Source organism: Balaenoptera musculus, chromosome 2 (assembly GCF_009873245.2).
Source record: "Balaenoptera musculus isolate JJ_BM4_2016_0621 chromosome 2, mBalMus1.pri.v3, whole genome shotgun sequence".
Lineage (NCBI taxonomy): Eukaryota > Metazoa > Chordata > Mammalia > Artiodactyla > Balaenopteridae > Balaenoptera > Balaenoptera musculus.
The window spans coordinates 2,740,402-2,753,090 of NC_045786.1; the positions used below are offsets into that span (position 1 = coordinate 2,740,402).

The 12,689-nt window shown below is 36.6% G+C and overlaps 1 protein-coding gene across 14 annotated transcripts in view; it reads right to left on the minus strand.

Moving 5' to 3' along the window:
* Nucleotides 1-12,689, minus strand: part of ZNF438 (zinc finger protein 438) — a 169,559-nt gene that overhangs the window by 111,847 nt on the left and 45,023 nt on the right. The gene's annotated exons all lie outside the window — the stretch shown is intronic.

Genomic DNA, 12,689 nt, shown 5'->3' on the forward strand with positions numbered 1-12,689 from the left:
ACAACTACTGAGCCTGCGCTCTAGAGCCCGTGAGCCACAACTACTGAGCCTATGCGCCGCAACTTCTGAAGCCTGCGCGCTCTAGGGCCCACATGCCACAACTACTGAGCCCACATGCTGCAACTACTGAAGCCTGCGCGCCTAGAGCCCGTGCTCTGCAACAAGAGAAGCCACCACAATGAGAAGCCCGCGCACCGCAACAAAGAGTAGCCCCTGCTCGCCGCAACCAGAGAAAGCCTGCGCGCGGCAACAAAGACCCAATGCAGCCTAAATAAATAAATAAATAGATGAGAATACACACCACAATATACTGGCTATGGCCAAACAGTACACAGAGAAAAACTTAAAACTCTTAAATGCTTTCCATTTTGTATTAGGGTATAAACTTTCTACCATAACCAAAGGACTCAAAAATATAGTAGCCACAGTTAGAGATTTTTCTTTTTCACGTCACAATGCGGGGTGCAGGGGGAGGTGTGTGTCACAAGATCATTCAGGGACCCAAGCTAACTCTATCAGCTTCCACATGGCTTCCATCTCCGGACCTAAGGTGGCTGCTATACCTGATGTAACACCCCCGGCAGCAGAAAGAGAAAAGAGAAAGTCTAGGGCAGGTAGCTTGTCCTTAATGAGGTAACCTTACACACATCACCAGTCACCTCCCATTAGTCCAAAGCCACACCCTGCTGCAAGAGAAGCAGAGAAATGTAGTTTCTAGATGGGCAGCCATGTATGTGCTCAGGTAAAATCTAGGGGTTCTAGTCCTAACAGGAAAAATAGATTGTAAGAGACACTGGAGTATCTTCTACATATTCTTCCTGGTTAAAAAAATGAAAAGAACAATAAAACAAAATCAAGAGGGGAGTATACGTAATTACCTCATTTTTTTTTTTTAATTTTTATTTATTTATTTTTATTTATTTATGGCTGTGTCGGGTCTTCATTTCTGTGCGAGGGCTTTCTCTAGTTGCGGCAAGCGGGGGCCACTCTTCATGGCGGTGCGCGGGCCTCTCATTATCGCGGCCTCTCTTGTTGCGGAGCACAGGCTCCAGACGCGCAGGCTCAGTAGTTGTGGCTCACGGGCCCAGTTGCTCCGCGGCATGTGGGATCTTCCCAGACCAGGGCTCGAACCCGTGTCCCCTGCACTGATTGGCAGGCAGATTCTCAACCACTGCGCCACCAGGGAAGCCCTAATTACCTCATTTTAGCTGGATTCTTCTTAGTGCCAGAGACACTACCAAATATCAATTAAAGAAATTAGAAAGGTACATCAATGAATTTTAAGGATGCTAGGGTCCCATTCCAATACATCAAATCATAGGCTAACTACACTGAGAATTCATCTACTTTCTTTCCTTGTTTAAGGATATTTAATTCATGTATTTTTATTTATATTGTGTATACTGATTTATCTAAATGGAATTTTCGGGTCAACTCAGTTTCAGCCTTACCCAGAGAGGTCTTCTAATATTAGACAGAAGTTAATGTTTTGTCAGTAAAATAACTTTCAAATTTTTGGAATTTTTTTCAAAACAACATTATTGAGGTAAAATGTGTACATTTCAATGAATTTTACAAACATATACATATATCCATATAATCACCACCATAGTCGAGATATAGAACACACTGATGAAACCAAAAGTTTCCCCTGAGCCCCATCCTGGTTAATCAAACTGTAGAGATATAGAACACATTGATCAAACCAAAAGGTTCCCTTGAGCCCCATCCAGGTCAATCACACTCCATCCTCAGCTGCAGACAACATGTCTGTTTATTGTCACTATAGATTAAATCTGTTTATTTTGGGGTTTTTTAGCAGCTTTTCTGGTATAATAATTGTGGGCAGTAAATGGAATCATAGTTTGTATTCTTTTGTGTCTGGCTTATTGAACTCAGCATAATGTTTTTGAGATTCATTCATGCTGTTATATGTATCAGTACATATATTGTTCCCTTTAAGTGCTGAGTAGTATATTATTACATGGATATGCCACAATGTGTTCATCCATTCACTAGTTGATGGACATTTAAGTTGCTTCCAGCTTGAGGCTATTATGAATAAAGCTGCTATGGACATTCATGTACAAGTATGTGTGTAAATATATGTTATCATTTCTCTTAGGTAAATATTTAGTAGTAAAATTGTTGTATGTTATGGTAAATGTTTAACTTTATAACACACTGCCAAACAGTTTAAACAGTTTTATCGTTTTACTTTCCTACCAGCAATATATGAAAGTTCCATTCTAACACTTGTTCTTTTAATTTTTAATTTTAGCTATTCTGATGAATATACAATAGTATCTCATTGTTTTGGTTTGCATTTTTCTGATGTCTAATGATGTTGAACACCTTTTCCTGTGCTGCATTCATTATTTTCTTGTGCCTAGATTTTTAACTGGGTTGTCTTTTTAAGGAGCTGTAAGAGTTCTTTATATATTCTGGCTACAAGTCATTTGTCAGGTATATGTACTGTGAATATGTTCTCTCTGTTTAAAGATCACCTTTTCATTTTCTTAACGATGTCTTTGAAGAATAGAAGTTTTAAATTTTGATGGAGTCCCATTTGTCAATTTTTCTTTTATGGTTCATGCTTTTTGGCCCCAAGAAATCTTTGCCTATCCCAAGTTCACGAATATTTTCTCCTGTAATTTTTTCTTGAAGTTTTATAGTTTTAGTCTTTTATATTTAGATCCATGATTCTTTTCAAGTTATTTTTATATCTAGAAGAAGTAAGAGTTGAGGTTAATGTTTTTACATTTAATATCCACGTGTTCTAGTACCATTTGTTAAAAAAGACTATCCTTTCCCCATTAAATTAACTTGGCACGACTGTCAGAAATCAACTGACCATATATGTGTGGGTCTATTTCTGGATTCTCTATTCTATTCCATTGATATAGATGTTTACCTTAGGCCAACACTACCTTGATCACCGCAGCTTTAAAGAGGAGCTTTAAAAAGTAGAGGAAGTCTTGAAATTAGGTACTAAAAACCTTCCAATATTGTTCTTGTAAATACATTTTTTAGTTTTTATAGGTCCTTTGTATTTTGATATAAATTTTAAATTTCAATTTCTAATTTTTCATTGCTGGTATATATACATACAACTGATTTTGTGTATCTACTTTGCGTCCTGCAAGCTTGCTAAATTCAATGACAAATTCTAGTGGCTTTTTAGAGATTGCTTAGCATTTTCTCTATACATGATCATGTTGTCTGCAAATAAAGACCTTTAGTTTCTACCTTGCCAATGTGTATGTCATTTGTTTCTTTTTATTGCCTGTTACACTGGCTGGGGTCTCCATTACAGTATTAGATACATATATGGAGGAGATGGGCATACTTGCCTTGTGTCCTGTCTTAGGAGGAAAGTACTCCATCTTTTGACATTAAATAAGACTTCAGCTAGAAGTTACATGTAGATGTCTTTTGTCAGGTTAAGAAAATCCTCTTCTGTTTCTAGTTTCCTGACAGATTTTATCACAAATGACTGTTGACTGTACTCCAATGCTTTCTCCTGTAACTACTGACAGGATCATATAGCTTTTTTCCATTAAAGTGATGAACTTATGCTAGTGAATTTTCCAATGTTAAACCAACCTTGCATCCCTAGAATAAACTCATTTTTTTATATCCTGCTGGATTTGACTTACTAATGGTTTGTTAACAAAATGTTTCACCTATGTTCATGCAGGACATTTGTTTATAGTTTTCTTTTCTTGTAATGTCTTCACCTAGTTTTGATGTTAGTTAGCATAATGCTAGTGTCCTAAAATGAGTTGGGAAGAGTTTCCTTTTCTTCTATTTTCTGAATTATTTCTCCTTCAAATGTTTGATAGAATTCATCAGTTAAAACATGTTCTGGAGTTCTCCATGCCTGGAGTTCTTTTGGTTTTGGTTTGGTTTGTTTGTGTGGGAAGGTTTTTAACCAGGAATATAACTTCTTTAATAGATATGGTGCTACTCTAATTTTATCCTTCTTCCGAAGTCAATTTCATTACATAATTTGTGCCTTCCAAGGAATGTATCCATTTCATCAAAGTCGTCAAACTTATGTCCAAAAGATGCTTGTAATATTCTTTCTATATGCTTTTAATTTCTGTAGAATCTGTAGTGATGTCCCCTCTTTCAATTCTGACATTATACTTAGTAACGTGTTTCCTCTTTATTTTTCTTGATTAGGATAGCTAGAGGTTTAATCGTTTTTTCAATGAGCCGGCTTTTGGTTTCCTTGTTTATTTCTGTTGTTTATCTGTTTTCTATTTTATCAATTTCTGTTCTTTTGTTTACTATTTCCTTCCTTCTACTTACTTTCGTTTACATTTGATCTTTTTCTCCCTTCTTAAGATGGACACTTAGATCATTTAAAGATTTGCCTAAGCACTACTTCACATATATCCCAGAAATTTTGATGTGTTTTTATTGTGATTCACTTCAAAACATCTTTTAATCAGCCCTTTTTTTTGACCAATGTGCTAGTTAGAAGTATGTGGTGTAATTACAAATGTTGAGGATTTTCCAGGTATCTTTCTGATATTGATTTCTAGCTTAATTATATTGTGGTCATAGGATACACTCTGCATAGTTTCCATCATTTTAAACTTAATTGAGACTTGTTTTATATATTAGAAGATGGGGGGTGCTATCTTGGTGGATATTCCCTGTGCACTTGAAAAGAATGCGTATTCTGCTACTGGTGAGTGGAATGTTCTATAAATGTCAGTGAAGTCAAGTTGCTTTACAGTGTTGTTAAGCGCATCTATATCCTCCCTGATCATGTTCCAACTTTTTCCATCAATTACTGATATGGGTATTAAAATCTCCAACTACAATTGAAGATTTGTCAGTTTCTTTTTTTTCAGTGCTATCAGTTTCTGCTTTGTGTATTTTTACAATGTAGTATTGTTTTCATTTAAATTTAAGGTTATTATTTCTTCTTGGCAAATTGACCCATTTATCATTATTATGAAGTGTCCCTCTTTAACCTTCTTAATATCACTTGTTATGAAGCCCACTGTGATATTACTATAGCCACTCCAGTTTTCTCGTACTTTGTGCTTACATTGGATACATTTTATACCCTTTGGTTTCTAACCTATTTTGAAGGTTATCTTGGTTTTTTATCCAATTTGACAATCTTTGCCTTCTGATTAGAGTAGATCATTTACGTTTAATGTGATTACTGATATGGTTGAATGTTGTTCTACCATATTGTTACAAGTTTTCTATTTGTCCCATCTAGTTTTGGTCCTTCTCCCCTTTTTTCCTGTCTTATTTTGGATTAGTTTTTAGGATTTCACTTCATGTCCACCATTGGTTTCTTATTAGTTAAAACTCTTTCTTAGCTATTTAAGTGAATACTCTCTTTAGCTTAAGACAACCTACCTTCAAAAAATATTATATCACTTCATGTATAAGACCCTTATGATATGCTTCCTTTCCCCATCCCATTCTTTGAGCCACTGATGTCATACATTTTACTTTTACATACGTTATAAATCTCACTAGATAAACACTGTCATTGTTTTTTATTTAAAGAGACATTTATGTTTTAAAGAAACTGAAACAGGGAGAAAAAATTTTGTTTATCAACATATGAACCACTTCTAGCATTCTTTATCCCTTTGTATAGTCCAATTTCCACCTGGTATCATTTTCCTTTTGCCTAATAAACTTCCTTTAATATTTCTTGTAATGTATGTCTGCTGGTCATGAGTTATCTCAGTTTTTGTCTAAAAAGTTCTTATTTGGCCCTTATTTTTTTTCTCCTTTATTTTGTATTTTTACTGGCTGTAAAATACTAGGTTGACAATTTTTCTAGCACTTGAAAATTGCTATTAAATTGCATTCTGGTTTGCGCAGTTTCTGATGACAAGTCTGCTGCCATTCTTGACTTTATTCCTTTGTATGTAATATCTTTTTATTCCCTCTGCCTGCTTTTAACATTTCTCTATCACTAATTTTCAGCAATTTTCTTGATGTACTGTGTGTGTGTGTGTATGTGTGTGTGTGTGTGTGTGTTGTTTGTCTTGCTTGGGCTCTGTTGAATTTCTTGGATCAATGGGTTTATATTTTCTTCAAATTTGGGGAAATTTCAGCCATTAATTTTTTTCTCTTTCACCCTCCCTCTAAAATCTGAGACTACAATTACACTTATGCCCATGGTTATCATACTATAGGAAACCAAGTTGCTTTTCATCTTTTTCAACCTTTTTTCTCTATGCTTTTGGTTAAATTCTCACTATGTTTTCAAGTTCACTGACCTTTTCTCCTGAAAGATCTAATCTGCACTTAATCCCATCTAGTAAAATTTTCATTTCAGTTACTATATTTTTTTTTATCTCTGGCTGTTCCAATATTTTCTTTTCTCTATCTTCTATTTCATTCCTCATTATGTGTATGTACATGAGCCATATTTACAACAGATGTTTTAAAGTACCTATCTGCTAGTTCTATCATCTCTTGTCATTTCAGGGTCTATTTCTATTGGCTCCTGGCTATGGGGTTTTTCTCCTGCTCCTTTCTTTATCTAGTGATGTTTGACTGGGTGCAATTCACTGTGAATTTTAAGTGGCTGAATGCTGGATTTCTTGTATTTGTTTAAAGAGTATTGAATTTCTAGCAGACAGTTGTTATTGTGGATTAAAATGATTCTTTTGAGGCTTAGTTTTAAGCTCTTTTATGGCTTCTATAGAGGAACCTTAACTCTAGGGCTCAATCTTACAGTGACCTGGTAATTTTTCATTTCTCATGAGATGTCCTTCCAGCTTTTGGGGGTTTCATCCTGTGCATGCATGGTTTGGTGTTCAGCAGATCCTCAGGAGCCCCCCTATGTAGATTTCAGAAATTCTTTCTCTGTCCAACACCCACCTCTCTAGGAAGGTGAGATTTCAAATGAATCAGGCTTTTCTATCCTGTCTCCTTGCTACTTCCTTCCCTGCTCCATAGTAAGAGTCAGGTACTTCACTTTTAAATTTGGTTATTGAACTTTAAACGCTGAAAGGAGAACTGATCTCCCTCTAAGAAACCTACTGAGCATACCTTCCTAGAAGAGGGGGAAGCAAGATAAATGGTATTTATTTAGATTCTTTTTTCTTTAGGAATTGAATACAAAAAAATATACAAAAATTGAATAGAAAAAGGTATTTATTTCATTACCCTTATTCTTAAAAATACTTGTGCTTCATTATTTGTGTTGGTAGATACCTAAGTAAAGGCTTAAAATGAAGCCTCTCTAAACCATTAAATAGCTTATACATTTATGGAGGAAAAAAAAAAAGAGTAGATGTTTTAGGGGAGGTTGAAGAGAAGTAAGTCGGTGGTAGGAAGCAAATGTTTCCTCCAAGGCTAGGCTGTCATGAACTAAGTTGGAGTATATAGTTATCTGACAGATGTAATAACATTAATAATCATAAACTATATCTAGAAAAATATGCAGGCTCACTACTGAAAACTGGAGGTGGCCAAATATATAAAGATGAAAATATATGCCATCTATAAATCTATCACTTAGAAGATAACAACTGTTAATATTTGGCATGTGTCCTCACAGCATTTTGCTAAGCATATACATACATACATATATACACATTGGGTGGGCCAAAAGGGTCATTCGTTTTTTTCCGTAAGATGGCTCTGGTAGTACTCAGTTGTCTTTAACTTCATTGGAAATAATTTTGTTAGACTGTATGTGACAGCTGTCATACCAGAGTGCATTTAAAAAAAGACTCATCAAAATTGGTGAATTTTTGTGTAGCCATTTTAATATCGAAGATGGAAGGGAAAAAAAGCAACATTTTCGGCATATTATGCTTTATTATTTCAAAAAAGGTAAAAACGCAACTAAAACGCACAAAAAGATTTGTGCAGTGTATGGAAAAGGTCCTGTGACTGATCAAACGTGTCAAAAGTGGTTTGCGAAGTTTCGTGCTGGAGATTTCTCATTAGACAATGCTCCATGGTGGGGGAGACCAGTTGAAGTTGATAGCGATCAAATCGAGACATTAACTGAGAACAATCAACGTTATACCCCACGGGAGATAGCCAACTTACTCTAAATATCCAAATCAAGCTTTGAAAATAATTTTCACCAGCCTGGTTATGTGAATCGCTTTGAGGTTTGGGTCTCACAGAAGCAAAAAAACCCTTCTTGACCATATTTCTGCATGCAATTCTCTACGTTTTAAAACATAATGAAAACGTTCCATTTTATTTTATTTATATTCTTTATTTATTTATTTATTTATTTATTTATGGCTGTGTTGGGTCTTCGTTTCTGTGCAAGGGCTTTCTCTAGTTGCGGCAAGCGGGGGCCACTCTTCATCGCGGTGCGCGGGCCTCTCACTATCGTGGCCTCTCCCGTTGCGGAGCACAGGCTCCAGACGCGCAGGATCAGTAATTGTGGCTCATGGGCCTAGTTGCTCCGCGGCATGTGGGATCTTCCCAGACCAGGGCTCCAACCCGCGTCCCCTGCATTAGCAGGCAGATTCTCAACCACTGCGCCAACAGGGAAGCCCCGAAAACGTTCCATTTTTAAAACAAATTGTGACGGGCAATGACAAGCGGATACTGTACAACAATGTGGAACAGAAGAGATCGTGGGGCAAGCGAAATGAACCACTATCAACCACGCCAAAGGCCAGTCTTCACCCAGAGAATGTGATATTGTCTATATGGTCGGATTGGAAGGGAGTCCTCTATTATGAGCTCCTTCTAGAAAACCAAACGATTAATTCCAACAAGTACCGCTCCCAATTAGACCAAATGAAAGTGGCATTCGACGAAAAGTGTCCAGAATTAGTCAACAGAAAACACATAATCTTCCATCAGGATAACACAAGACCACATGGGAAGTTCTGATTCATCCACCATATCACCAGACATTGAACCTTCAGATTTCCATTTATTTCGGTCTTTACAAAATTCTCTTAATGGAAAAAATTTCAATTCTCTGGAAGACTGTAAAAGGCACGTGGAACAGTTCTTTGCTCAAAAAGATAGAAAGTTTTGGGAAGATGGAATTATGAAGTTGCCTGAAAAATGGCAGAACGTAGCAGAACAAAAGGGTGAATACGTTGTTCAATAAAGTTCTTGGTGAAAATGAAGAACGTGTCTTTTATTTTTACTTAAAAAACTGAAGGCACTTTTGGGCCCACCCAATATATACCTCACAGGATTGCTGTGAGGACTAAATCAGCTAAAATATATAAAGCACTCAGAACACAGTAAGCTATGTATGTGTTTACTATCGTTATTAAGAGGAAAAACGAGTAAATAAAGAGGCTCTGAGTGGACCTAACATACCATTTTAAGACCTGAACTTTCCAACATCATCTGTATGTAGCTCAAATACCTCTTTCATTTGACAGAGAGAAGTGTACTACATTTGAGAACTGCTTTTCCCTTTATTGATTATTTCATTACTGGCTTTAAATGAGTGTAGATACATTAGTCTTCTGCCAAGGCCAGGTGCAAAAATTAGTCTAACTGCCTCAGTGCCAGAGACTGAGAACCATGACACGTGTGCCATGATCATGTCACCTTCACCACTGAGAAGGTACCACTGGCCATCTCTCCTCCTAGGAGGATCCCTGGCTCAATTCAAAACAGGAATAACACAGGACATAATCCAAATGGTATGTTTTAGGTCAGCGCAGCAGTTTTGTGTGAGGTCAAAATGGTAATCAAGAAGAAGGAGTCAAATATTTGAAGAGATTATAGTTGAAAATGTCCGTAATATGGGAAAGGAAATAGTCAATCAAGTCCAGGAAGCGCAGAGAGTCCCATATAGGATAAATCCAAGGAGAAACATGCCAAGACACATATTAATCAAACTAACAAAAACTAAATACAAAGAAAAAATATTAAAAGCAGCAAGGGAAAAGCAACAAATAACACACAAGGGAATCTCCATAAGGTTAACAGCTGATTTCTCAGCAGAAACTCTGCAAGCCAGAAGGGAGTGGCAGGACATATTTAAAGTGATGAAAGAGAAAAACCTACAACCAAGATTACTCTACCCAGCAAGGATCTCATTCAGATTTGATGGAGAAATTAAAACCATTACAGACAAGCAAAAGCTAAGAGAAGTCAGCACCACCAAACCAGCTTTACAACAAATGCTAAAGGAACTTCTCTAGGCAGGAAACACAAGAGAAGGAAAAGACCCACAATAACAAACCCCAAACAATTAAGAAAACCGTAATAGGAACACACATATCGATAACTATCTTAAATGTAAATGGATTAAATGTTCCAACCAAAAGACATAGTCTAGCTGAATGAATACAAAAACAAGACCCATATATATGCTGTCTACAAGAGACCCACTTCAGACCTAGGGACACATACAGACTGAAAGTGAGGGGATGGAAAAAGATATTCCATGCAAATGGAAACCAAAAGAAAGCTGGAGTAGCAATTCTCATATCAGACAAAATCGACTTTAAAATAAAGACTATTGCAAGAGACAAAGAAGGACACTACATAATGATCAAAGGATCAATCCAAGAAGAAGATATAACAATTGTAAATATTTATGCACCCAACATAGGAGCACCTCAATACTTAAGGCAAATGCTAACAGCCATAAAAGGGGAAATCGACAGTAACACAATCATAGTAGGGGACTTTAACACCCCACTTTCACCAACGGACAGATCATCCAAAATGAAAATAAATAAGGAAACACAAGCTTTAAATGATACATTAAACAAGATGGACTTAATTGATATTTATAGGACATTCCATCCAAAAACAACAGAATACACTTTCTTCTCAAGTGCTCATGGAACATTCTCCAGGATAGATCATATCCTGGGTCACAAATCAAGCACTGGTAAATTTAAGAAAACTGAAATCGTATCAAGTACCTTTTCTGACCACAACGCTATGAGACTAGATATTAATTACAGGAAAATATCTGTAAAAAAAATGTAAAAAATACAAACACATGGAGGCAAAACAATACACTACTTAATAACAAAGAGATCACTGAAGAAATCAAAGAAGAAGTCAAAAAATACCTAGAAACAAATGACAATGAAAACATGATGACCCAAAACCTATGGCATGCAGCAAAAGCAGTTCTAAGAGGGAAGTTTATAGCAATACAATCCTACCTCAAGAAACAAGAAACGTCTCAAATAAACAACCTAACCTTACACCTAAATCAATTAGAGAAAGAAGAACAAAAAAATGCCGAAGTTAGCAGAAGAAAAGAAATCATAAAGATCAGATCAGAAATGAATGAAAAAGAAATGAAGGAAACAACAGCAAAGATCAATAAAACTAAAAGCTAGTTCTTTGAGAAGATAAACAAAATTGATAAACCATTAGCCAGATTCATCAAGAAAAAAGGGAGAAGACTCAAATCAATAGAATTAGAAATGAAAAAGGAGAAGTAACAACTGACACTGCAGAAATACAAAGGATCTACAAACAATAAATGCTGGAGACGGTGTGGAGAAAAGGGAACCCTCTTGCACTGTTGGTGGGAATGTTAATTGATAAAGTCACTATGGAGAACACTATGGACATTCCTTAAAAAACTAAAAATAGAACTACCATACGACCCAGCAATCCCACTACTGGGCATATACCCTGAGAAAACCATAATTCAAAAAGTCATGTACCACAATATTCATTGCAGCTCTATTTACAATAGCCAGGACATGGAAGCAACCTAAGTGTCCATCGACAGATGAATGGATAAAGAAGATGTGGCACATTTATACAATGGAATATTACTCAGCCATAAAAAGAAATGAAATTGAGTTATTTGTAGTGAGGTGGATGGACCTAGAGTCTGTCCTACAGAGTGAAGTAAGTCAGAAAGAGAAAAACAAATACTGTATGCTAACACATATATATGGAATCTAAAAAAAAAAAAAAAAAGGTTCTGAAGAACCTAGGTGCAGGACAGGAATAAAGACACAGACACAGAGAATGGACTTGAGGACACGGGGAGGGGGAAGGGTAAGCTGGGACGAAGTGAGAGAGTGGCATGGACATATATACACTAGCAAATGTAAAATAGCTAGTGGGAAGTAGCTGCATAGCACAGGGAGATCAGCTCGGTGCTTTGTGACCACCTAGAGGGTGGGATAGGGAGCGTGGGAGGGAGACACAAGAGGGAGGAGATATGGGGATATACGTATACATATAGTTGATTCACTTTTTGATACAGCAGAAACTAACACACCATTGTAGAGCAATTATACTCCAATAAAGATGTTTTAAAAAAATAATAATATCCGTAAAAAAAAACAAAAAGAGAAGAAGGAGTCAAATCTAAAAGACAGAGGTAGCTCTAATGGGAAAGAGGGGAGCAAAGTCAGAAGCCTGGAGAAGACAGAGAAACCAGAGAGATTCTAGGTGAAAACATGTTACAGAGTTCAGACCTTCCTTAGAGGCAGAACGGTGTCTTCATTACAACGCTGATTTCACATGGTGCGCCAGCATGCACAGGGGCGGGCCGGACCCTGGCACTACAGGCAGGTGTGTCAGGCGATCTTTAAATGTGTCATCCTATTATTTAGGCGCTAGTTACCAGAGCAATCAAATATAAAGTACTTCAGTATCACAGAGTCCCTGAAAATCATTCCTTCCTATAACACTAATTCCAAGTTGCACAGTTCAGTGGTTATAAGAAACTGGAATTTGCTTTAATAGACTTTCTGGGG